The sequence below is a fragment of the Hemitrygon akajei genome, unplaced genomic scaffold (assembly GCF_048418815.1).
Source record: "Hemitrygon akajei unplaced genomic scaffold, sHemAka1.3 Scf000148, whole genome shotgun sequence".
In the NCBI taxonomy this organism is placed as follows: Eukaryota; Metazoa; Chordata; class Chondrichthyes; order Myliobatiformes; family Dasyatidae; genus Hemitrygon; species Hemitrygon akajei.
In genome coordinates this window covers 747741-774153 of record NW_027332034.1, presented here as the reverse complement: position 1 = coordinate 774153, position 26413 = coordinate 747741, and the positions used below count along the sequence as shown (strand labels likewise).

General features: G+C 45.3%; 2 protein-coding genes across 7 annotated transcripts in view; both read left to right on the top strand.

The window, feature by feature from the left end:
- The window catches only part of LOC140723932 (uncharacterized), a 522919-nt gene that overhangs the window by 394783 nt on the left and 101723 nt on the right, over nt 1-26413 (top strand). The gene's annotated exons all lie outside the window — the stretch shown is intronic.
- The window catches only part of LOC140723931 (NACHT, LRR and PYD domains-containing protein 3-like), a 51953-nt gene continuing 34606 nt past the window's right edge, over nt 9067-26413 (top strand). For 2 of the 4 annotated variants that reach the window (XR_012098006.1, XM_073038475.1), the window contains exons 1-2: nt 9756-9863; nt 23866-24028. The gene's annotated coding sequence lies outside the window, so the exon portion shown is untranslated. Of the gene's footprint in view, nt 9087-9755; nt 9864-23837; nt 24029-26413 lie in introns of those variants that run through there. The other 2 variants (XM_073038477.1, XM_073038476.1) reach the window with 2 other exon arrangements.

The window sequence follows — 26413 nt, the reverse complement described above, 5'->3', positions numbered from 1 at the left end:
TTTACTGTCAGGTATATTGCCTTTCGAGCGTCACTATGAGTATGTGCAGAACAGCGGATGTGTTCAAGCTCACCTGTCAATCACACTTCCTTCTGCTCCTGCAGTGAACCGCTCCGTGCCGATTGTGGTTCTCGTACTGATGAGCGGCCCTCGGCTTATTGGAGAAGGTTGCATCATTCTGTTTCCATTGTAGTACTCGTAGTATTGTGAAGCCCTCAGTTAACTCCAGAAAGTACCAACTCTGCCTTCAAATGCATTCTTCCAAAGTGAATCACTTCGTACTTTTCCGGGTTGAACTCTATCTGCAAATTCTCACCGCTGCCCTAAGTTCTGTCTATATCTTGTTGTGATCTGTGGCAAGCTACTATACTGTCCATATACTGTCCAATTCCAGCAACTTCCACATCATTGAAAATACAATAAACCATCCTGCCACCTCCTCATTCAAGTAATTGATAAAAACACAAAAACCTGGTGTCTCAGAAAAAAATCTCTGCAGAACAACTGTCACCAACATCCAGGGAGAAACGCTTCATCCACAACTATCCTCTGTCTTCTGTCGGCGTCATTTCTGAATCCACCAATGAACTTTCCCTGGATGCCAAACCTTTTGACGTTATGAATGGTCCTACCTTGGCTAACTTTAACGCCTTGTTAAAATCCATTCATATCAGCTGAATTATCGCCCAATTCGTTTCCAGAAGACCACGGAACAAACACGTTCTCCCATCTGTTGCTCTCTTCCATTGTCTCCGCCTTAGCTCGGGCGAGTGTAAAGATCTGACCGATCCTCAACTTCCGGCTACAAACCGGAAGTGGTTGCCCAACTCACATAGGGAGCAACTGCTCCTTCATCTACGTCACCGTCGATTGCCTGAAAAATAAATCTAAGAGGATCATGTCATCTCGGTGCAGAGAATCTAATTGACAGTGTTTTCTGGAATTCAGCGACTAGAGGACATTCACTATCACCAAGGGGTTGGAGTTTGTTAATATGATACTAACCCAACTTGTTTGGAGCGGTCTGGATTCTATATACTGATGGACCCGATCTGTCGAGGATATCATATGTCCCTACAAATCGCGAAGCTGTAAACGGGCTTGGCTGATGTAGTGAGATCATGACCTTCTGTCCGATTTCCAACTTCTGCGGTTTTGTTCGCACCTCGAAATAAGCTTTGCTGTGCTGTTTCCTACGTCACATATTATGGGCGGCGACATAATCGGGCTCCTTAATAGAGTCAATTAATTGCTGCTTGCATTGGTCCTTTCCAATGCCATCATTTCGGCCTGTGATAAATCTAGCTCAAACAGGGATGCTAACCATTTCATTTCAGATGAGATTGTCTTTAAAGATCTTTTCATCCGTTCAGCAATTGCACTCTATTGTGATCGATAAGGAACACCAACCTGTGTTTTACCCCAGACAGTTTCATTACATTTTGTATCACATGTGCGGTGTAGGAAGGACCATGACTGATTCCAGAGAGCTTTGCAATCCCCAAAGGGTGGAAATTCCGTCCAACATAATCCTGGCTGTAACGTCAGCGGTTTTCATTATCTAGTTGGGGAAGCCTCTATCCACCTGGTGAACGCATCCCCTATCCGGAGGATATAGTTCAGTCCTCCAGGGGATGGAGGTGAAGATCCAACAAAGTAAACGTGCAAGTTAATACATGGTCCCTCTGTGGGACATATCCGGAAAGTGCTTTTCTAGCCGATTTATCTGGATTCTCACAGGGCACAAATCAAACAGTTCTTACAATAATGTACATCTCCTCGCAGTTTTGGCCACCAACACAGATTCTTCAACTGTTCCATAGTTCTATCTGCTCCTTGATGCCCACAAATGTCACGGTGCCTATGCATCATCTGTTTTCTTTCACAATTCCGCCCCTCAAATTTACCACTATCAGGTATAATCCAATTCCGTGCCTGTATCGCTCGATATTTCTCATAATCTTCAGAATTCCCTACTCTTTGTACCTTTACATAACTCCTCATCCTGTTGTTGTGTCATGACTAACTCTATATGTATAAAGTTTGCTAGTTTCTCTGTCATCCCTTCCTCTATATCTGGACTCCCTTTTGCCACCCAACTTGATTCTATTTTGGCTAACTCACCAGCCCTCCTGCTCCCTTCGGGGATATCTTTAAGTGAGCCTCCACCTTTTTAATTCATCAGTGTTTTCTCTTGCCTTCTCAAATATTTACTTCAACAAAGAAGCTAATGGCAAAATTTGCTGTCTGTTGAGGGGCAACCTCGAGATTCAATCAAAGCATATGTGTATGCAATGAATGAGGGGAGATGGGTCATGTACAGTCATCAGTTCAGTCACATTCGGCATCGTATTCAGTGCAGAAATAGAAAGTCAGAGGGCTTGTTCCTGTGCTCTACTGTTCCACGACCCTAGCATGTACAGGTTATGTGTTCACGTTGTAATATCAATCTATCCATCGTCTGCTGTCCATTCTCCGCCATTCATCTCGTCCTTCTGCTCTGATGGGTGTAATATAGGACTCGGTGCCTTGCAACACAGAAGCAAACTCTAGTCCATGTCCATGACATTCCAGTCTGTGCCGTGACGTAAGCAGTGACGCCAACTCTCGGGAATTCATCAATCAGCCGCGTGATGCAACGTGGAACTTCGGATTGCTCCAAATGTGAAACTTGACCCTCCCTCGCATTCCTATCTCCAAACTCTTTCGGTGTTGAACAAGGTAGTCACAGTTTTAAAAATGAAATAATTTTATAACTGGCCTATCGCAGTCTGAAACTGTCATTAGAAATTCGAAATAAATATTATATTGTTTATGAGTGGGACGTAACTCAAATCAATACAGAATCTGCTGCACATTGAAATATACGTGATAAAATCGGCAAACATAAGAGTGCAGAGATACACCGTGAAAGGAGCAATTTAAAAGTGCTGAGGGAAATGTATTCACATATATGTTGAAGGAACATGAAACGCCCTGCCTCGGTGGGTTTTATTTCGACCCATTTATGATTTTCACTATGCCGATAGTTATTTAAATCAAATAAAATATTTATTTTGTTTATTTTCATTCAACGTTTAAGAAGTTGTGTTGCCAAACTGCAGAAGTTTACAGATCAGTGCTGATCAATTTGCTCTGTATGGTTTAGCAACGAATAGCATGCAGAATGATGCCGGGCCGAATGGACTGTTTGCCAAATAAATCTGTGCCGCTGAATGTACTTCTCGATACATCACTCATAAGTGCACGATGCATGTCACGATTTTAACATACACCAACTGCAGGAGACTCGTTCTAAAAATAGCTCAGAGAATACAGAATATGTTTTAAGAGAATTTACTGGATCAGAGGAACAGCGGTTGAGAATGAGAAAAAAAAACACCCGCGCACACTGAATCAGAGACAAACAGGACGGTGACAACACACTTAGCACTGTAGCAGAGACTAACAGACACAGAATGAAACCCACACTCTCACACCATAGCAGAGACCGACGGTGACATAATGCCTAGAGTAGATTTTCGTGAGCACTCTGAGCACAGGCGAGAGAGAGAGAGAGATTGTCTATCATGTCAGAAAACCTATGGGAGGGAGTTTTTAAACTGGTAATACAGTTGCGCTGCGGCAGTTCCATCCGCTCCACCACAGAAGTCCGGGTCCAGTGGTACGAACAAGCGTCTGACACTGTGTTCTTCCTTGGTTGCAGTGGATGTCCGTGACGCCGGATCATTCCCCTCGCTCTGTACGGAGAGTTGAGCTACCACCTTCCTGGCCGTTGGAATCACTGATGTGGCGTCTTCCGGGGAATCATGGGTCCTGTCCTCCGAAAGGATTCTTCCCTCATTCTCCCGCCATGGTCCAATTTCCTTTAAATACTTACAAGAGAAATCTGCAGAGTCTGGGAATCAAAATAATACACAAAATGCTGGAGGAACTTAGCGCACCAGGCAGCATCTCTGGAAAAGAGAAAACAGTCGACGTTTAGGCCGAGAGACCCTGGAAATGAAAGACTAGAAAAGAGAGAAGTCAGCGAAGAAGGTGGAGGAGGAGTGGACGAAGTACAAGGTAATAGCTTAGAGATGAAATCGAGAGCGGCTAGTGAAGAAAAGAATTGGGAAGTCGATGTGAAAGGGATAAAGGGCTGGAGAAGGGGGAATAAGTCTAGATGACAGAAGGTCATGAAAGGAAGGGAAAGCGGAGGAACACAGTGGCAGCTGATCAGCAGGTAAGTAGATGAGGTGTGTGGAAGTAATGGGAGTGGGGAATGCTGAGGGAGAGGGGGCGGGGCAGTTACCGGAAGTTCTACAAATCGATGTTCACGTCATCAGTTCGGAAAGTACCCAGACGAATTCCAAGGCGTTGCATGCCCAACTGGCGTGTAGACTGATCGCGGCAGCAGAGAATGCGATAGACTGAAATATATGAATGTAATTCGGAAATTGAATTGAAATGGATGCCACCGGAAGATTCCACTTTTTCTGGTGGATGGAGCGTGCGCGCTCGGCGATACGGTCTTCTAAACTACGTTGGGTCTCCCCCATATACAGGAGGCCACACCAGAGGGACAGAATACAATATATGCCCTCTATAGACTCACAGGTGAAGTGTCACCTCCGCTAGAAGGACTATTCGGGGCCCTGAATGTTTGTGCGACAGGAGGGTGCAGGGGCAGGTTTGGCACATGTGACACTCGCGAGGAAAACCTCGAGGAGGGCGATCAGCGGGGAGGGAAGACTGGACAAAGGAATCGCGTAGGGAGCGATCCCTGCGGAAAGCGGGAAGTGTGGGGGTGGAGGGTGAGGGAAAGATGTGCTTGGTGCTATGATCCGGTTGAAGATGTCGAAAGTTACGGAGAATTGTGTGCTGGACGCAGACGCTGGTGGTTTGGTAGATGAAGACCTCTCCCTTGTGGAACCGCGGGTGGATGAGCTGAGGACAGACGGAGGATGGGTGGAAGAAATGCGGATTAGGGCAGAATTGCTGGTGAAGAAAGGAAAAAAAAGGATATTTCATTAGTTCTAGAATGAAAAGCCTCATCCTGAGAGTAGATGCGGCGGAGACAGAGAAACTGATTGAAGAGATGGAATAGGTATAGTCCAAGGTAGCTCTGAGAATCAATGGGTTTATAAAAAATGTGGCCTCCTGAGATGAAGAAAGATAGATCGAGAAAGGAGTCAGTAAATGGACTAATTAAATTTGATAGCAGGTGCAGGAAGCAGCACCAATGCAGTCGTCAGTGCAGTGTCAGAGGAGTTGGGGAGCGATACCGGTGTCGGTTTGGAACAAGGACTGTTCCACATTCCCGGCAGTGGGTAGGGGGTTAGGTCGAAGGTACATTGTGCTTATTGCAAATGTTATTGTGTAAAGGAGTGACATGACTTCAAAACTTCTTTGGGCTTCGTTGAGATTGTGCCTGGAAGAAGGTGTAAAATCTCGCTTCCCATACTAACACGGGCTGAAGACTAAAAGAACAAACTGCCGGAGGAACTCAATGGGTCAGGCAGCATCTGTGGAGGGAAATGGACCGTCAACATTTCGGGCCGAAACCCTCCCTCTGAACTGAGATTGGACGAGAAATAGTCAGAGAAAAGAGGCGAGGGGTGGGAATGGGGTTAGAGCTGGGGAGTGAGAGGTGGATCCAGGTGAGGAGGAGGTGGGAAGACTGACAGGGGTGAGAGGTGAGGGAGGCAGAAGATGGAAATTAGTTCCATGGAGGATTAACAAAGAAGTTAGAGAGTATTTGTTATAGAGAGTGCAATGAAGGTTCACCAGACTGATCCCTGGATTGGTGTGTCTGGGCTAAGTGACAATTATTTGTGCTTTGTTGAGACTGTACCTGGAATATGGTGTAAAATCCCGCTCCCCATACTAACACGGATTATACAGACCAAAGAACAAACTGCCGGAGGAACTCAGTGGGTCGGGCAGCATCTGTGGAGGGAAATGGGCCGTCACCATTTCGGGCTGAGACCCTCCCTCTGTACTGAGATTGGACGGGAAATAGTCAGAACAAAGAGGTGAGGGGTGGGAATGGGATATTGCTGGGGAGGGAGAGGTTGATCAGGATGAGTGGAAGGCCGTGGGGTAGAAGTGTTGACAGGGGTTGGGGGCAGCACAGAGCTGCAAATGATGGTGCCAAAAGGAAACCATCCTCGCGGTGGAGGGGCAGCTCCTTAACTTCCGGCTGGTTGCCCTCACCTTATGGTATGAATATCGATATCTCAATTTGGTGATCAACTTTTCCCATTCTCACACTTACCCTATTCCCCAGTCTGTTCTTTTACTTCTTCTCACCTCCCCATTACTTCTTCTTGGAACCCCTCCTACTTATCTTCAGTCCAAAACGAGGGTCTCGGCCCGAAATGCCCACTGTTTGCACAGTTCTATGAATGCTATCTGACCTGATGCCTGCCTCCTGCGTTTTGAGAGAATTATTTTCATAGAGGATTAACAAAGTGGTTAGGGATTATATGCTACAGAGAGTGCGATAAAGATTCACCAGACAGATTCCTAGACTGTTGGGATTGTTATATAAAGAGCGATCAAATTCGAAAAACTCTTTCAATTGGGGAATCGAGGACTGAGAAGTGAACACACTGAAATACCCAACATCGTTAACGAGTGAACTGAGGATCCGAGTCTCTAATATATGTGACAACTGTCCGGGACTGAGATGAGGAAATGTCTCCATTCCGAGGGTGGTGAATGTCCGTAAATCCCCACCACAGAGGCCGGTGAAGACTCCGTGATATGTCCTCACATAAAACAGTGGTCGGCGGATGTGTGGAGACCGAAGGGATCGAGGAAATGAAGATCGGGCAGAAACATATGGCTGAGATGTGAGAGCAGCCACCTTGTTGATGATTAGAGGGGCTGAATGGCCCCTCCTGCTGTTCCTCACTTGATCTTTCAGTGTTCCTGTTTAGTGAGGCCGGGGGAATGTGAATAGAAATTAGTATTTATAAAAATAGACTGATTTACATCAAACCTGTACAGTTCCGATCAGGGTATAAATTCTATGTGAGCCCGGCATGGGGACTGAGCTATGACCAGGGAGAGCGGAAAGGGGAAGTGTACAGAGCAAAGCGTTGAAATGTAGTTACTGTCAATTTGAAATACTGTGGAAAATGCAGCATGTGGGTCGGGCAGTATGTGAGGGGCGAGCAGCGGAGTCACCGGTTCAGGTGGGAGAACCTCCACAAGTCACCTGATACGGTTTCCCGCTCCCATTTTACCACAGATCTGCAGCATCTGCGGGTTTTCCTTTCCCCCGTGTATGTGTAGATTCATTTTCCGTCCGTTCAGACAAGCCAGTGAGATCCAAATCTGTCACTTTCACTCATTGAAGGCTGTTTTTTTCTTGACTCTACCCCACTGTTACGATCTGCAAAGCGCAGCCAATGTTTCCCGATGTATGATCGTATTTCTGAGAGAATGAAGCTTTTTCCAATCCTCTGGGCTTCTCAAAAATTTGTAAACTTCGTTAAGCCTCACTCCAGAAGTTCCGAAATAGCAATCCAGGCTGAATAACATTTCCACACAATTAAAATGGGCTATCGGTTTATTAGTTTTCTGTATTATTTTTGCACTACTTATTTAATTGCATTCTGGTGCTGCCGCAGATTCACTTACATGCATTTATCAGAAAATGAAGTTTCTCTCCAGAATTTCCAAAGGAAGACTCCAGCTGTCTTATATTTCCGCACAATTAAAATGGGGAAACTGTTTATTTTGTCATGTACCGAAGTTCAGTGAAAGTCTTGTAATCGGTAAAATCCAGGCAGATCAATACAATACTACAGTATATTGAGGTGAAATCGGGTAAATCAATAACAGCGGAACAAATTGCTGTGGTTACAGAGAAAGTGCGGTGCAGGTAGATATGTGGTGCAAGGTCACATCGATTTAGACTGTGAGGTCAGGAGTCCACTCATCACGCTGTTCGCTTCTAACAGCAGAATGGACACCGTCCTTTAGCCTAATGTTATGTTTCTGTTTTATTTTATCTTCGACCCGATGGGAGGGCGAGAAGTGAGAATGTTCAGGTCTGTGGGGATCTTTGATTATGTTGCCTGCCTTATTGAGGCTGCGGGCAGGACAGACAGAGTCCACGATAGGGAGACTTGATTCTCTGATGTGCACAGTTGTGTCACAGTTCTTTGCTGTCTTCTGCCCAGCAGGTATCTGATCAGCATGTATCTCATTCCTGATGAAGTGTCTCGGCCCAAAACGTTGGCTACTCTTTTCTCATGGATGCTTCCAGCGTTGTGAACGTATTCTTTGATCCACAACATCTGCAGAGTTGTATTTTTGTGTTTTATTTCATCAGCTCAATGGTGACCGTATATCAACAACGTTTCTTCTAACCGTTGCCTTCATTGTAAAGTATTGTCTTCCGCCTTTTACCTCATTGACTTTTCCAGGAATTGCTTTTTGTTGGCTAGAACTACCAGAGGTTTAACTGAATCAACACGAGGCGGGGTAAATAGAGCCATTACAATTTCAGTTGTTCTGTTACAAAATGGCTGCCGTGTTAATCTTTGTCATAATGTCACTCATAGCGGATGGTGCTGAGTTGGTTATTTCCCTTTTCTGTTATCTTTTGGCGAGTTACTTCCTTCGTTTCCAAAGTAACAAACGGTCAGAACTGCAAAAGGAGTTGCACAATTTGCACAGAGATAGTGGCCTCATGAGCAAGTGCAACAGAATGACAGTGGGAGGAAAGGAGCAGGCTGTAAGGCAGTAAGGCAGGCTGTGAGCATTGACTGTGTGGCTGTATTACACCAGGGTCGGAATGAACTGACAACTAGCAAATTGATGGTGGTGGCGATGGCGTTTACACAAATCTGTTGAACAGCTTGGGGTGTCCCAAACATTTCTGAACTCAGTCTGCAGTGAAGCTGCAGTGAAGCGATTAGACATTGATTGTGGGGAAATCACCGACTACACCACAGTGGGACGTCAATCAGATCAAGTATTTTAGAGCTTTGGAAATAGATAACTGTTTTGACAGGGCTCGATGACAAGAAGCGGAGAGTGATGATTAAAGATGGATTTCGCGAATGGAGGCCTGTGACCAGTGGGATGTGAGTGTCAGTATTGAGACCTCTACAATTCATTATTCATGCCATTAATTTGAATATGAATGTACATGGCTTTGTCATCGAGTTTGATATTAAATTCAGGAGTCTGCTTGATATTACAGCAGGTTACAGTGAATTTTAAATAAATCTTGGCAGACGGGATGTGGAATGGCAAAAGGTTTTTAACGTGGACAAGTGAGGGATGGGTCATTACGGACAGTCAAACCAGGGTGGGACTGGTATAGTGAATGGCGGGGCACCAAGTGCTGTGAAACAGAGCGACCTGGGAGTACATGTGTACAGTTCACTGAAAGTATCGAGGGTGGGAGAGAAGGTTTTAACCATGCTGCCCTTCATCAGTTCTGGCACTGAATTTTGTATTTTTTTAAAATTTTGTTTTTGCACGATTTATCTAATTTAAATATATAATATATATCTACTGCAATTCAGGTATTATCGATGTTGCTATTTATTGCATTCTGGTACTGACAAAAAGACAATAAATTTCATGAGATATGTCGGAGGTATTGAACCTGATCATGATATTGCCATGGGAGACCCAACCCATCGGTCACGTGAACCCTTAATCGCGGAGCTGCAGTATCTGTTGGATTGTTTCCGAGACCCCGCCCGCCCCTCTCAAGACACGAGATCACATTGCGCATGCTCAATCCTGGGCAGGGCGGTGGCTTTCTTTCCGTTCTGTATTGAAGCGGATCGTCGTCGGGGAGCCGAGAGACCGATCACTGCCTACGGGGCAAATGCATCAAGTTTACATCGGTGAGTACTGAGGCCGGTCCCGAGCCGGTACGTCGGATGTCGGACAGTGAGCCCCGTTCACTTCCCCGAACTGGCGGCCTCTCATCCCTTCGCGGAGAGAATCCGGCGGAGTCGGTCCGGATTGTAAGACATTCACACCGTGCCGCCTGAGTTGAGCCGCCGCTCAGATCTTGGTGCCCGGGTTCTAGGAGCGGGATGAGGAGCTGATGCCGGGTCTACACCCGTCCGATGACTTGTACCTGGGGAATTTTACCTCCATCATCTGTTCCGGTCCGGATCCAAACGTCACTTGGATCGATGCCCGGGGTGAATAATTGTTTCACACCATTCCAGAACACGGAAAGTGGCCATTCGGCCTGTTGTGTTCTTGCAGACAGAGAAGGTTAAACAGAGTAATTGGACTTTCGGCACACTGATCCACGTCTATGCGTAGTTTAACTGTTAGCCCGTTTAGGCGACAGTAAGATCCAGATCTGTCATATCCTCTCGGATAATTTCTGTTTTCTTTCCTATGCTACGACGTTGAGCAATGCAACTAGTGTTTTCCGATATATGACCGTTTGATGGGAGAATTAACCCTTATTTAATTTATATGGATTTCTAAGAAAATGAAGCTTGCTATTACTCAGGGGAAGACGCCAGTTGTCTAATATTTCCGCACAATTTAAATGGGGAGCCGGTTTATTTTTGTCATGTACCGATGTACAGTGAAAATCTTGTATTCGGGATGATGCATGTAGATCAATACATTACAGCAGTACATTGAGGTGAGACAGGGTAAATCAATAACAGAGTAGAACAAATCATTCCGGTTACGGAGAAAGGGCAGAGCACGTAGATGTGTGGTGCCAGGACACATCGATTTAGACTGTGAGGTTAGGAGTCCATCTCATCACACTGGGGAACATTCAGTTCGCTTATAACAGCAGAATAGAAACTTCCCTTGAGCCTGGTGGTACGTTTCTGTTTTATTTCGTCTCCGACCCGATGGGAGGGTGAGAAGTGAGAGTATCCAGGGGTGTGGGGATCTTTCTTTAAGTCGCCTGCTTTACTAAGGCAGCGGAAAGTACAGACAGGGTCCATGGAGGGGAGACTTCTTTCTCTAAACTGCTCAGCTGTGTTCTAGTTCTCTGCTGTCTTCAGTCCGGCATGTATCTCATCAGCTCAGTGGTATACATATATGAACAACGTTTCTTCTAACGGCCGTTCTTCATTGTGAAGAATTTTCTTCCGCCTCGTACCTCATTGAGTTTTCCAGGAATTGTTTTTTGTTGGCTAGAACTACCAGAGGTTTAACTGAATCAACACGAGGCGCGGTAAAAAGAGCCATTACAATTTCAGTTTTTCTGTTACAAACTGGCTGTTGTGTTAATCTCTGTCACAATGTCACTCATAGCGGATGATTTTGAGTTTGTTATTTCCTTTTTCAGTTATCTTTTGGCGAGTTACTTCCTCCGTTTCCACGGTAACAACTGGCCAGAACTGCAACAGGAGTTGCACAATTTTATCGCTCTTTGGTCACTGCCTCTGAGCATCCTGTCAGTGGCCTCGGGAGCAAATGTAATAGGGTGATAGTGGGAGGGAAGGAGGCTGTGAGCATTGACTGTGTGGAATGTATTACACCAAGGTCGGAATGAACTGAGAATTAACATATGGTTCTGGCGATGGCATTTTCATCAAACTGCTGAATAGTTTGGGGTGCCACAAACATTTCTGGAATCAGCTTATAGCTGTGTGTTAAATAGAGAGGATATACTACTGTTGTAGGAAACTTAAAGCAAGAAGAAGAAAATGCAGGAAACGCGCAGCAGGTCGACAACACCTTGAACAGCCCGAATTGTGAAACTGGGTCTTCCACCATTTCTCCTTTCACGGATGTAGCTGAGTTCGCAGCATTTTCTGTTGTATAATTTGACATTATGAACATTTTGTTCCTGCTACACTGTGGGAAACATGGCAGTCAACAGTGCAGGGCAAGATCCCACACAGCGATGACATAGGGATCAAATGTGCCTGGTTTAGCTACTGGGGACAGGCTGAAGTGTATCCGCATCCTCTATACATACCGGGGAGCCAGCCTGAGCACCGGCCCCGGCAGAGGGTCATTAGGTTTCAGTTCCACCTCAGTTTATGAATCGGTAATGTCAGGAACACCACGGCAAATCGCCGGCACCAAACACCGCAGGGTTGTGTCTAATTATATTGGGGCGGAGTCTTTGAGAAAATGGAATGGGCTGTTTGGGGCTTCCGTCCACTTGGTATCTATACAGGTGTTTATTGGAAACTTCTCAGTCTTCAGTGAAGCTGAAGATCCGGGAGATTGGACATTGGTTGAGCGGAAATCACTGTCTACACCACGTTTTATCTGTCAAGCGGGATCGATGACAAGAAGCAGAGAGTGATGAATGAAGATGGATTGAGCGAATGCAGGCTTGTGACGAGTGGGATGTGAGTGCTAGTATTGAGCCTCTACAATTCATTATTCAGGACATCAACATGAAAATGAATGTGCATGGCATGGTCAGCAAGTTTGATATAAAAGTCGGGAGTCTGCGTGATATTGCAAGAGGTTACAATGAATTTTAAAACATCTTGATCAATTACAGAGATGGGATGTGTAATGGCAATTGGCTTTAAAATTGGATAAGTGACGGATGGTGCATGGTGGACAGTTAGACTATGGTTGGACTGAAATAGTGAATGTCGGGGCACCAAATGATGAGGAAAAGACCAACCGGGGAGTACAAGTGTACGTTTTCCTGAAAGTGGACGTGCAAGTGTAAAGTTTGACCAAGAATGCTTTAACCATGCTGGCCTTCATCAGTTGTGGCATTGAGTTTTGTGTTATGGGCATCATATTGTAGTTATATAAATTACTGCTGAGGCTACACCGGGTATCATACACAGTTTTGTTCACCCTGTTGTAGGAAAGAGATTAACCAGCTGGAGAGCGTATCGAAGAGACTGGTGAAAATGCTGACTAGACTAGTGGGCCTATGCATAGGAAGAGGTTTGCCAAGCTGGATCATTACTCCACGGAGCAGAAGAGAATGAGGTGACATTGTCGGAGATTATAAAATCAGGAAGTGACATAGATAATGTGGTTGGTCATGATATATTCCCCAGCATTCAAGATAGATGGATAGATAGATAGATAGATAGATAGATAGATAGATAGATAGATAGATAGATAGATAGATAGATAGATAGATAGATAGATACTTTATTCATCCCCATGGGGAAATTCAACATTTTCCCAGTGTCCCATACACTTATTGTAGCAAAGCTAATTACATACAATACTTAACTCAGTATAAATATGATATGCATCTAAAATCACCCTCTCAAAAAAACATTAATAAATAGCTTTTAAAAAGTTCTTAAATAGTTTATTAAAATACATTGAATGGTAACTTAAGCTCAGTCCTAACCCCGGCACTTTAACATATCTTGCCCCTGGCGGTTGAATTGTAAAACCGAATGGCATTGGGGAGTAATGATCTCTTCATCCTGTCTGAGGAGCATTGCATCGATAGCAACCTGCCGCTGAAGCTGCTTCTCTGTCTCTGGATGGTGCTATGCAGAGGATGTTCAGGGTTTTCCATGATTGACCGTAGCCTACTCAGCGCCCTTCGCTCTGCTACCGATGTCATACTCTCCAGTTCTGTGCCCACGACAGAGCCCGCCTTCCTTACCAGCTTATTAAGACGTGAGGCGTCCCTCTTCTTAATGCTGCCTCCCCAACACGCCACCACAAAGAAGAGGGCGCTCTCCACAACTGACCTATAGAACATCTTCAGCATCTCACTACAAACATTGAATGACGCCAACCTTCTAAAGAAGTACAGTCGACTCCGTGCCTTCCTGCACAAGGCATCTGTGTTGGCAGTCCAGTCTAGCTTCTCGTCTAACTGCACTCCCAGATACTTGTAGGTCTTAACCTGTTCCACACATTCTCCATTAATGATCACTGGCTCCATATGAGGCCTAGATCTCCTAAAGTCCACCACCATCTCCTTGGTCTTGGTGATATTGAGACGCAGGTAGTTTGAGTTGCACCATATCACAAAGTCCTGTATCAGTTTCCAATACTCTTCCTCCTGTCCAATTTACTTAATGTCATTCCAGTACACAAGTGAAAAGGAGAATAACATACTCTGGATCTGACGCAGGAACAAAAAAAAACACAGAAAGATAAAGAGCACAATTATAAAAACACACAATACAGATGATAGCTTAAAACATTGATCGTATGTCCATGAAATGATGGTAGGCAGAGGAGTATCTGGACATATGGTGACTGACAGGAAATTTTAAAATAGTGGTGATGGGGGTGTGGAGGGGTGAGTTAGTGGGTGGAGTTGTTGAGTTGCCTTACCGCTTGAGAAAATAACTATTTCTGAGTCTACTGGCCTGGAGCCGATGCCATGTAGCCTCTTCCCTGATGGGTTTGGGACAAACAGTCCAAGAGCAAGAGTGGGTGGGAACCTCCATGCTGTTGCCGGCTTTTTTTCCGCATGCACTACACATAGTCCGTTCTTTTCAGCTTCTTCAAAAAGTCGAGGTGTTGGGGAGCGAGCATTGTGAAATGTGTTCTGGGACCATGAGGACTTGTATGAGATATACACGCCCAGGAGTTTTAAACTGCTTCCAGTTTCCACAGCTATGCTGCTGATGTAAAGACGTGTGAGTGGTTCAAGTTCTCCTGAAGTTGATAACCATCTCCTTTGTCTCGTTGACATTGAAGAAGAGGCTAGTCCGTAGTCATTTGCTTCTGAAGGTATAGATTTACTGTATACTTTATAATTTATTGTCACCAAACAATTGATACTAGAGCGTACAATCATCACAGTGATATTTGTTTCTGCGTTTCGCGCTCACTGAAGTACAAATCGAAATAAATATAATAAAAATATAAATTATAAATCATGATTAGAAAATAAACAAATAGAAAAGGGAAAGTAATGTAGTGCGAGTCAGGTCCAGATATTTGGAAGGTACGGCCTAGATCCGGGACAGGTTCTGTTCAGCAGTCTTATCACAGTTGGAAAGAAGTTGTTCCCAAATCTGGCCGTACGAATCTTCATGTCCCTGAACCTTCTCGCAGAGGGAAGTGGGATAAATAGTGTGTTTGCTGGATGGGTCTTGTCCTTGATATCCAGGCAGCACTGCTCCGACAGCTTGTGGTGTAAAGTGAGTGTAAGGATGGAAGATTGGTTTGTGTGATGTGCTGGCTATGTTCACGATCTTCTGCAGCTTCTTCCGGTCTGGGACTGGACAACTTCCATACCAGGTTGTGATGCACCCTAGAAGAATACTTTCTACGGTGCACCTATAAAAATTAGTGAGAGTTTTAGGAAACAGGCCAAATTTCTTCAGCCTTCTCAGGAAGTAAAGGCGCTGGTGGGCCTTTTTGGTAGTGGACTCTGTTTGGTTAGACCAAGTCAGATCATTTGTGATATTCGCGCCGAGGAATTTAAAGCTTTTAAAGTTCCACCTGCGCACCACCGATGTAGATGGGGTTGTGCGGTTTGAAGACACGATGAGTGAAGTGTTGACGATGGCCGTGAAGTCATCAGTAAGATGGTTTCCACACTGACGGAGTATTTGACCTGGGATGTTTTCTGACCCGGCAGCCTCGCAGGGGTTGAATCTCTGCAGAGTCCTCTCATCTGCTGTTGTCACAAAGTGTGGCTGTTCTCCTCGGAGAGGGTAGCTTTCGTGACTTGCTCGAGTTGCGGGCCGCGAAGCATTGATTAGAGCGCCAGGGAGAGGAACGTGACTGATGCAGTCAGAGCTATTTGTCGTAACGTAGTCTGCAATGCCGTTGATGCCCAGTCAAATATACCAATGATTTTTCCCGAGGGTTGGGGCCTCCGAAACCAAAGGGCACAGATACAATGGAGCGGAGAGACCAGAGACACCGGAGAGGTAATCTCAACACACAAATGTAGTGAGTACCTGGAACGAGCTGTTCAGTGTTTGCATCGTTGGTTATTTACCTGGGGATCAGTATTCTCTCCATGTTTGGAAATTTCCATTCACTTTCAGCTGTCTGTGACAACTGGAAATTAAAGAAACACTCAAGTTGTTGGAGACCTGAATTCAAATCAGAAAGAAGTTTGAAACCATTCCGACACAGGTTGCCGGAGCTGAAGCATGAACTTTGTTTCTCTCTCCGTAGATATTCTTTATCTGTTGAGTGTTTTTTGTATTTGCAGTTTAACCTATTTATACCATCATAGTTTGTATACCTCCAGCAGGGGTATCCTTTGTATACCTTTGGCAGGTGTTCGCAGTCTGGGACCCACGGCCGCCACGGTTAATGGTAGGGGTTGTGGCATAAAATGGTTTGGGAACCTCTGCTAGCATCACAATCTCTTGTGCTTCACGGAATCAATTTCTAACTTGTTCAATCTACCCCTGTAACTCAGTTCCTTAAATGCCAGCAACATCCGTGTCTGCCAGGGCTCCTGCCGTCTCTACACTAGCCTGCCAAGAGCTATTTGATGTAAGCTGGTCCATCTCTAACACGTCCTTGCCCTTTCCTGATCTCTCCATCTCTAGAGCCAGGTTGTCAACCAACATCCTTTATAAACTTACTGATTTCCATGATAATCTCGACCATACCTCTTCCCAGCCTATCGCTTGTAAAATGCTCTACCCTTCTCTCAGTTTCATTGCTTCTGCTGCATCTGTTCCCAGGATGTGGCTGTCCTCCCTCCGCAATTGATGCCGTCCTCACTCACATTTACCGTACTCAGTGCTCACCCCATCTTCCTCCCACCGTAATAGTGATGGAGTTCCTCTTGTCCTTACCTACCACCCCTTCAGCTTCTGCAACTTCCACCATCTCCAGAGAGATCTTACAGCTAAACATATTTTTATCTTCCTCGCCCACCCCACCCTCTTCTTTCAACAGGGTTCACTCCCTCCACAATCCCCTTGTTCATACATTCCTCCTCACTAAACTCCCTCCAGCCACTTAACCCTGCAAGCGGCCTAAGTGCTACACCTACCCGTACACCTCCTCCCTCAGCTCCATTCAGACACTAATTAGTCCTTCCAGGTGAGGCAACACTTCATCTGCAAATACTACAGTTGCAGGAAATTTATAGTAAGGAGTAGAAAATGCTGGAAACGCTCGCAGATCGGCAGCATCTTGGACAGTCTCGGTTCTGGAACTGGGTCTTCCACCATTCCTCCTTTCACAGATGTAGTCTGATATACCGAGTTCCCAGCACTTTTCTACTTCATAATTTTACATTTTGTTCCTGCTACACTGCAGGAAACATGACAGCCAGCTGTGCTGGGCAAGATCCCACACAAAAGGAAGATTGTGAACAAATATGCTCGGTTTAGCTGCTGGGGTCAGGCTGAAGTCTATCCACATTCTCTATACAGACCGGGGAACCAGCCTGAGCACCGGCCCCGGCAGAGGGTCATTAGGTTCCAATTCCACCTTAGTCACGGCAAATTGCCGGCACCAAAGTGTCTTTGTATGGGTGATGATATTGGGCCGGTGACTCTGATGATATGGAACTGGCAGTATACGGGCTACAGTCCAGGTTGGTAACTCTGCAGCTGGGATCGGAATTCTCTCAGTCTGCAGTGAAGCTGAAATCCCGGGCGGTTGGGCATTGGTTATGGGGAAATCACCGTCTACACTGCCCAATAGGTCATCATATCTGTCAAGTTTTTTGGAGATTATTAAAGAGTTAACTAGGGCGTTAGGTAAAGTTGGGCAGCGATGTTTTTCATCTGAACTTTGGTAAAGTCTGTAACAAGATCCCGCATGACAGCTGATCGGGATGGTTCGGTGACGTGGGATTCACGGGGAGCTGGCGAGGTGGATTCACACCGGGCTCGAGAACAAGAAGCAGAGGGAGATGATTGAAGATGGTTTTAGCGAATGGCGATCTGTGACGAGTGGGATGTGTGTGTCAGTGTCGAGGCCGCTGTAATTCATTATTCATGCCATTCTGTATGCCATTTGCCCCTACAATTAAACAAAGTGTCTCTGGACCCCAGGTTGGGAACACCCGCTAGAGATATAGAAATCTATGATGGTACAAATAGGGTGAATGCAGGTAGGCATTTTCCCCTCAGGTTGGGTAAGATCATGGATTTAGGGGAAACAATGGCACATTTAAGGGGAATGTGAGGGGGAACTACGTCCTTAAGCTGTTTTCTCTGTATGACATATCATTGTTGTTACTGATGAGCCCCACCACACTGTGACATCGGCGAATGTTTTCAACGTGGTTATTGGGTGTTTGGCCATGCAGACGTGTGTGAGCACAGTGTACAACAATGGGCTCAGCAAGCAGCTGATTTCAGGATAATGGGAAAGGACGAGCGGTGGTGCAACCTGACTGTCTGCGATCTGTTAGCTAGGCAGCCCAACATCCAGTTGCGCAGTGGTTTAATTAGATGGTTGAGAAGGAATTGGTTCACCAATGTCTGTGGGACTATAGTGTTACATGCCGAACTGAAATTCAGAAACAGCATTCTGACACAAGTGTCCCTGTTTTCAGTGTGTGTCAGGCCAAGGGGAATGACAGATGCTATGGCATCTGTCCTGGAGTGATTCGATAGGTACGTTTATTAGTGAGTGCCCAGTGAGTAAGGATTGGAGTTTTTGATATGTGCCGTTATCAGCCGTTCAATGCACGCCACACTAACTGGCGTCAGATCGGTTTGTTCTGAATGTGTCGAGTTCGTTGGTACAGGGATGATGGTGGCTGATTTGAAGCCGGTGAGAACGGCAGCCTGGAAGAGTGAAGTGTTGGCGATGGCCGTGAAGAGATCAATGCGCTGATGTGCACACTGTATGCGAGCTCAGCCTGGATGTTTTCTGGCCCAGCACCCTTGCAGAGGCCTTATTACGTCTTCTGTTACAGACATTGACTGCTCGGCTCTCGGGGTGGCGGGGGGTAGTTTTCGTGACTGGCTTGTGTTGTGCCTCGAAGCAGTGCTTAGAGCGCCAGGGAGGGAAGCGTTACTGGTACAGTCAAGGCTATTTTTTTCCCTCACGTAATCTGCAAAGCCCTTGATGCCCAGCCTCATTCACCAGGCTTTGTTTCCCAGGGTTGGGGAGTCCGATCGAAGGAATCTGAGAGGTAATCTCAATACACAGAGGCAGTGAGTACCTGGAATGAGCTGTTCACTGTTTTCATAGATAGATAGATAGATACTTTATTCATCCCCATGGGGAAATTCAACATTTTTTTTCCAATGTCCCATACACTTGTTGTAGCAAAAACTCATTACATACAATACTTAACTCAGTAATAATATGATATGCATCTAAATTACTAACTCAAAAAGCATTAATAATAGCTTTAAAAAAGTTCTTAAGTCCTGGCAGTTGAATTGTAAAGCCTAATGGCATTGGGGAGTATTGACCTCTTCATCCTGTCTGAGGAGCATTGCATCGACAGTAACCTGTCGCTGAAACTGCTTCTCTGTCTCTGGATGGTGCTATGTAGAGGATGTTCAGGGTTTTCCATAATTGACCGTAGCCTACTCAGCGCCCTTCGCTCAGCTACCGATGTTAAACTCTCCAGTACTTTGCCCACGACAGAGCCCGCCTTCCTTGGGGTGTGTCAGGAATGGACAGGAGGAGGAGTATAGGAAACTGATACAGGACTTTGTGATATGGTGCAACTCAAACTACCTGCGTCTCAATGTCACCAAGACCAAGGAGATGGTGGTGGACTTTAGGAGATCTAGGCCTCATATGGAGCCAGTGATCATTAATGGAGAATGTGTGGAGCAGGTTAAGACCTACAAGTATCTGGGAGTACAGTTAGACGAGAAGCTAGACTGGACTGCCAACACAGATGCCTTGTGCAGGAAGGCACAGAGTCGACTGTACTTCCTTAGAAGGTTGGCGTCATTCAATGTCTGCAGTGAGATGCTGAAGATGTTCTATAGGTCAGTTGTTGAGAGCGCCCTCTTCTTTGTGGTGGCGTGTTGGGGAGGAAGCATTAAGAAGAAGGACGCCTCCATCGTTAGTTATTTACGTCGGTTTCAGTATCCTCACCGTGTTCGGAAATTCCTTCTCACTGTAGCCTGTCTGTGAGCTGCTGAAATTTAAAGAAACACTCAGGATACTGGAGACCTGAGATCAAATTAGAAATTGTGAAAAGCCATTCCGTCACAGGGTGTTAGACCGGAGAAATTATCTTTCGTCAGATTATCTGTTGAGTTTTTTTATTTCATTTGTAGCTTTTTAGCACATTGCCTTGGAATGATTCAAGTCTCTTTGGAAACGGAGTTGTGTGGAACTGGGAAATTGAATTGAAAAATATAAGATGGAATTTAATGCAGATAACTGTGGGGTGTTGCATTTTGGCGGGACAAATGAGGATATGACTAACTCATTGACTGGCAGGGCGTCTGCGATGTGGGACAAACCAAATTGACATGGGAATACAGGTCCATAATTACTTTAAGGTAGCAGTAGGGTTAGATAGTCTCTTAAAGAGATCCCAGGTTGGAGACCACTGCTGGAGATATATAAAAGTATTGTGGTATATATAGTGTGAATGCAGGGAGGTGTTTGCCCCTCAAGTGGGGTGAGGTCATGGATTTAGGGCAAATGTGAGATATTTAAGGGGAATTTGAGGGTGAACTGATTCACTCTGAGGGCGGTGCGAATGCTGAAACAGCTCTCAGCCGAATGAGAGATGAAGGTTCAATTGTCGTATGCAAGAGATGTTTGGGTAGGTACATGGGTGAAAGTGGTCCAGAAGGCTATGTTCTGGGTGCAGGTGGATGGTACCGGAGCGAACATAGCACGGACTGGATGGGCTAATAGTCCTGTGTCTGTGCTCTAAGGGCTCTATGAATCTAAATTAAAACTTGAACACAGAATCGACATTTGTTGCAGAGGGGCCGTATCCAACAATGTATTTTTATTTTGGACCTGCGTCTGCACTGCTGGAAGTTCTGCAGAGCTGGAACTACCAGGAGATTGTCTGAATGAACATCGACAGGGTAAATACAAACGCTGGAATTTTAGTTTCACCGTTACAAAATGGCTGAATGTTCGTCTTTGCCATAATGAAATTCAGAACATGTCACGTTGAGTGTGTTATTTCCTTTTTCGGTTACCTTTGCCAGCCACTTCCTCCGTCGCCAGGGCAACAGCTCAACAGAGCTGCAGGGAGAGTTGATCATGTATATCTCTCTCTGGTACTGACTCTCGGCGGAGAGAGAGTGGCCTCAGCAGCCGGTGTTGACACGAAGATGCTTTGAGCATTCACTGTGCGGGATGGATCTTGTCTGTGCTGGAATGAAGAAACAACTAATGATTGTAGGGGTTGCATTTATGCACTTCTGTTCAGTGTGTCAAACATCTTGTAGACAGTCAGTGCTTCGTGCATCAAAAGAACAAATAAAATCTCCTGTACTCAGTTTACAGTGCTATATTTTCAAACATTTTGTTCTTATTACACGATGGGCAAAGTGGCTGCTAATTTACCTGGGTTAGATCACTCTCACCAATAAAATAATGAACGAATGTGCTCAATGTAACTGTGGAGACAAGTTGAAATGTATCAGCACCCTCTTCGTGACCCAGTGTCCATGTTTCCCGGCTGAAGCCCGTCCAGACAAAGGATCATCAGTCTCCAATTCTGTCATGGGTTGGTGTGGGAGTGTAAGTTTTTGAACGGGGATTAGCTGAGACACTGCCGCATATTACCGGCAGCAAAGAGCCCTGGGAGAGCTGGTGCTTGCGATACAATCTTGGGATGGGAGCTCCAGGAATATGTAACTGGCAGTGTTTGGACTTCGGACTAAGTCGGTTCTTTTACAGATGCGGCTGGATCTTTCCGCAACGGAGCAGACGTCTCCGGGGGCTGGATATTGGTAGCGTGAATCTCTCAGTGTGAGATATGGAAAAGATGTGCGAGGCTCTCGGTGAGGGCTGTGACCCTCTGAGGTTGGATCCTGGGATACCTCACTTGTTTTGACCCAGATAAAATAAACCGGGGATCAAGTTGTCTTGGGTTTATGAGATGTTGAGCGAGTATTCCTGTTCTGTGCTCAGATGTTTGGTTCTGAAGTTGCTTTGGAAGCAAAGATAGATAGATAGATAGATAGATAGATACTTTATTCATCCCCATGGGGAAATTCAACTTTTTTTCCAATGTCCCATACACTTGCTGTAGCAAAACTAATTACATACAATACTTAACTCAGTAAAAAAAAATATGATATGCATCTAAATCACCTAAATCATCTAAATCTAAATGAGTTCCCATTCCATCCCTCACAGGGAGAGGCTGTGAATAAATACGCTGTTTTGTGTTTGCACCAGTCGAAATAGACCGGGATTTCAGAAATCAATAGACATTTGGAAATTCCCCCTCACTCTCACCTGTCTATCTGCCAGTGGGAGTCAAACAGAAACTCAAGACGCTGAAGATAGAACAGAACATGGAACAGTACATCACAGGAACAGGCCCTTCGGCCACAATGGTGTGCCAAACCAGCAGAAAAGTAAATCAACCTGCCCCCAAAACTAATGACTTCTAACTACACAATGTCCATATCCTCTCAATATTCCTCAGACCCATGTGCCTATCTAAACGTCTCTTAAAAGCCTCCAATGTATTTGCTTCCACCGCCATAACAGACAGCGCATTCCAGGCATCCACACCTCTCTGAGTAAAACAACTTACCCTCACATTTCCTTTGCAACTACTCCCACACACTTTCATCGCATGTCCTCTGGCATTAAGACATTTCTAAACAGCGAAAAGATAGTCCCTGTCTACTCTGTCAATGTCTTTCATAAACTTATAAACCTCTATAGATCTTCCCTCAGTCCCCACCGCTCCATGGAGAGCACCCCAAGATTTTCCACTAAAAACTGGATGAATCCATTCTGACGAAAGGTTAGGAAACTGAATCGCTAACTTTTTTTCCTCTCCCCACAGCAATTCCTTACCTGCTGAGCGTTTCTAGTGATTCCAGTTTCTCTTTATTACATTCACCCCGGAACATTTTAATTCCTCTGTGAATGGACCAGTGCACCTGCTCTCGTTTTGTGAGGGTTGATAGAAGAGTAAAGAAACCAGATTTTTCCCAGTACATTATCCTTGTACCAAATGTCCTGTTTTCCCCGGAAATGTATTCAGTAAAGTTGCTGCTAACAAAGTTCTCAAAATAAGCTGAGGAATCATAAACTTTATGCGTGTGGAGCAGTGATGGCCCTGGGCCTGTGTTCAGTGCAGTTCACAGGGATAGTGTTCGGGTGGGGAAAGATAGAGCGGGAGTGATTATTTATACCGACTGAATAACAACAAGTCTGGATGCAGTGAGAATAGAGAGGGTGTATTGATTAGCCGGAGAGTCTGGGATCTGAGAGTGCTGCCTCAGAAATAAAGAAGCTTCACTTAAAAACTGAGCTGAGAGAAATTTCTTCAGCCAAAGGTTGGGGGGAATGTGAAATTTGATGTCACAGAGGGTGGTGGAGGCTATCCTTGGGTATATTCACATTCTGGGTTGCTGAATAGGTTGAGTGTTATAGCAGGGAAGCAAGAATAAGGTGTTGAAAAAAAATCCTTCATGAATGATTAAGGAGCAGACTAGAATGACCGAATCATCTAATCCTACTCCAATATATTTTGACTTGCATCTTATACCATGAATGAACGATGACTTCTTTGTATCCCATCACAAACAAGAGAAAATCTTCAGACGCTGGAAATCCAAGCAACACACACAACATGCTGGAGGAACTCAGCAGGCCGGGCAGCATCTATGGAAGAGAGTAGAGTCGACATATAGATGTTGCCTGGTCTGATTAGTTCCTCCAGCATTTTGTGTGTGTTCTTTTGCATCCCATGTCATGCCTTGTAAAGTGTGAGGGACAGTTACAGATTTCTTCACTCGGATCATGATATATGCGTTCAATATTTAAATTTCAGTTTAATGCTTTGTTCTCATTTGTATTAGTAACATTCTCTATTCGCTGTGGTTAAAGTTAGACCTGCGGTGAGAGGTTTATTGGAAGAAAAGCCAACGACTGGAAGCAAACCACAACTGAAGATGAGGGAACAGCAACAATTGAACCAGCCCGAGGACTGAGAGCATCAACTGGAGAGAAACCTTCATTGTTTCCATTGATTCAGCCATGAGAAAGTTTGGTGAGTCTCATTTACTCTAACACTGGTCCTTTAGACATTACATACCTGTACAAAGGAAGGTAGGAAATAGCTGGAGCGGAACAGTATAAATGTAGAAGTGCCAGTAACGCCAGTTGCAATCACTCCAGGTCTGCAAATGTGCTGTCAGCATCAGCTCCGTGAAGCCACGCACATTCCTCATATTGTTTGCTCATTTAAACTCGTCACTCCTGATGTTTCCTTGCTTGTCTGTGTTACGTCACAATAATTTCAAAATGCGTTGAGAATTTCCTCCCAATATAAGACGCCGCAACTGCTTCCTGCTGTAGTGATTGCAGAAATGAGGAATTACCATGAACTACAGCAACATGTCATTGACTCCTCTGTCTATTGCAAGCTGCAATGATATACTTGCCCCCGAGTGTATCGTCGTGCAAGCCTCTGCTAAGCGCAAAACCTCTTGAAGCCAAATGTCCCGGCACCCCATTACATTCAGTCCTAACATGCCAATGCCAACCAATAATGTACATTTACGTAGCCTGGCGTCATCAGGTATCTTCCTACCAATAAATTGTCAGACCTGTGAATCTGTGATTAAGCAGTAACAGGTTTCGCAATGTTCCTCTTTGACTCTGTACCAAAGGCATAGGTTATATCTGTACTTGAGATGGAACGGATGTTTTTGCAGCCAGGACTGCTACAGCTGCCGGGGTCGGTTTAAACTCAGTCATTTCGGGATGGGAAGCAGCGCGTTGGGTCAGATGATGAAGGAGATGATATTAAGTTAGATGCAATGCTCAGAGGGACTGTGGGAGGTTTGGCTGTGGACAGGGCATCATGTAGTGAAAAGCAGCAACAGTTCCACCCCCACCTCCGTCACTCCCTGACTCACCCTCCTACTTTTCTTGCTGGTGCTAATCGAGGGAGTTACGAACTCTTTGTACTCACTGGCCAGTGAAATTAAAGCCTTTGATTCCATTCAAAGCCCAGTTTCTTTAAAAAGAGTGGGGTTGAATTGTTTTCGAAATGAACATGGGGGAATGCGTAACGGAAGTTTAAATCAGAACAGTAACAATTTCGGAGGGCAGAGTGGTCCACTTATGCATTTGTTGTGTTGATTAGAAAAGTTCTGACAGTTTAATTAGTGTTAGTCAATACAACTTCTGCATATTAGTTATATTGTGGAACTGAGAAGAAACATTACCTTGATTAAGTATATAAGAAAAACTACATCGATTAACTACATACATGGAGATTTGTGTGCTAATGTTATACTCCAGAGGGTTACGGATCGACCATGACTCAGTCGGTGATCTGGCCAGCGCGGTACGGGACTGAGGGACGCGCTCCCCGTTCCCTGTTACTGACTGGACAGTCTCCCCATCTGCCGCACGCACCAGCTCACCGCCCCGCCCACTGCCCACGCGAGCACTCTCGCGGAGCTTCGTCACCATCGCAATCCCGGGCTGACGTTGAGACGATTTGATCATACTGTGCGTGCCCGGTATCTGTCGTGAAGTGACGTGAATTTCATTTATCTCGCATTGGTGACAGCAAATAACAATTTAGCATATCACCCAATGGGGATGTGGGCTTCGTCATTTAGGAGTTCCCTCCGTAGATCCCGCCACGTGTTTCCTAGCCCGACTCCCGGAAAAGATCCAACAAGCCCGTTTCTTCAATGTCACTCTTCCTCAACAAGGAGTTGGCGGAGGTGTAAGGGTGACGGATTGAAGTGGGAAAATGGGTGTTTATATCCTCTGACGTAGCGAGGACGAATAAGGCTTCAAATCAAGTCAAATCTCTTTTATTGTTATTTCGACCATAAGTGCTGGTACAGTACACAGTAAAAATGAGACAACGTTTTTCAGGACCATGGTGTTACATGACACAGTACAAAAGTTAGACTGAACTACGTTAAAAAACAACACAGAGAAAGCTACACTAGACTACAGACCTGCACAGGGCTGCGTAAAGTGCACAAAAACAGTACAGGCATTACAATAAATAATAAACAGTACAATAGGGCAAGGTGTCAGTCCAGGCTCTGGGTATTGAGGAGTCTGATAGCTTGGGGGAAGAAACTCTTGCATAGTCTGGTGGTGACAGCCCGAATGCTTCGGAGCATTTTCCCAGACGGCAGGAGGGCGAAGAGATTGTATGAGGGTGCATGGGGTCCTTCATAATGCTGTTTCCTTTGCGGATACAGCGTGTAGTGTAAATGTCCGTGATGGCGGGAAGAGAGACCCCGATTATCTTCTCAGCTAACCTCACTATGCGCTGCATGGTCTTGCGATCCGAGATGGTGCAATTATCCGAACCAGGCAGTGATACAGCTGCTCAGGATGCTCTCAATACAACCTCTGTAGAATGTGATGAGGGTGGGGGGTGGGAGATGGACTTTCC